The following is a 511-nucleotide window of genomic DNA, read 5'->3' on the forward strand; positions in this document are numbered from 1 at the left end:
GAGGGGGCCCTTATTTCTCATCCCAAGCCTTCAGAGGGCTTCTAACAGTTTCTACCCGGGTTTATTTTATTAGACACGTCCTAAATTCATTGGGTTCATTTGTTTTAGGCCTGTGGAACATCGGCTCTAATACCACTTTGTTACACCCCCATTTATTTAAGAGCCTTTTCTAGGCATTCCTAGATAAATGGAAGTTTTACCATCTCAGTTGCCTGAGGTAGTGATTATAAAGGTAAACGAAACCACAATACTTCAAATAAATATAACGTTAAATGGCCTTATTACATTGTTCCAAAATAAATAACTGTAATTAATTAAAATACAACTGCAGGGGAAACTTAATAAACGAATATTAAATAATGAATGTTCATTCTAGGTGATCTAGACTGCTAAGTAAAAGCCAATGCCTCACGTCCTTCAGCTCCCCTTTAAGCCAGCTCTATTACCTAAAATCAATCTGCTCCCCAATAATTGGTTCATCACAAGTGTTTAACGAATACACGGTCAACCA

The sequence above is a fragment of the Silene latifolia genome, chromosome Y, assembly GCF_048544455.1.
Source record: "Silene latifolia isolate original U9 population chromosome Y, ASM4854445v1, whole genome shotgun sequence".
NCBI classification, from domain to species: domain Eukaryota; kingdom Viridiplantae; phylum Streptophyta; class Magnoliopsida; order Caryophyllales; family Caryophyllaceae; genus Silene; species Silene latifolia.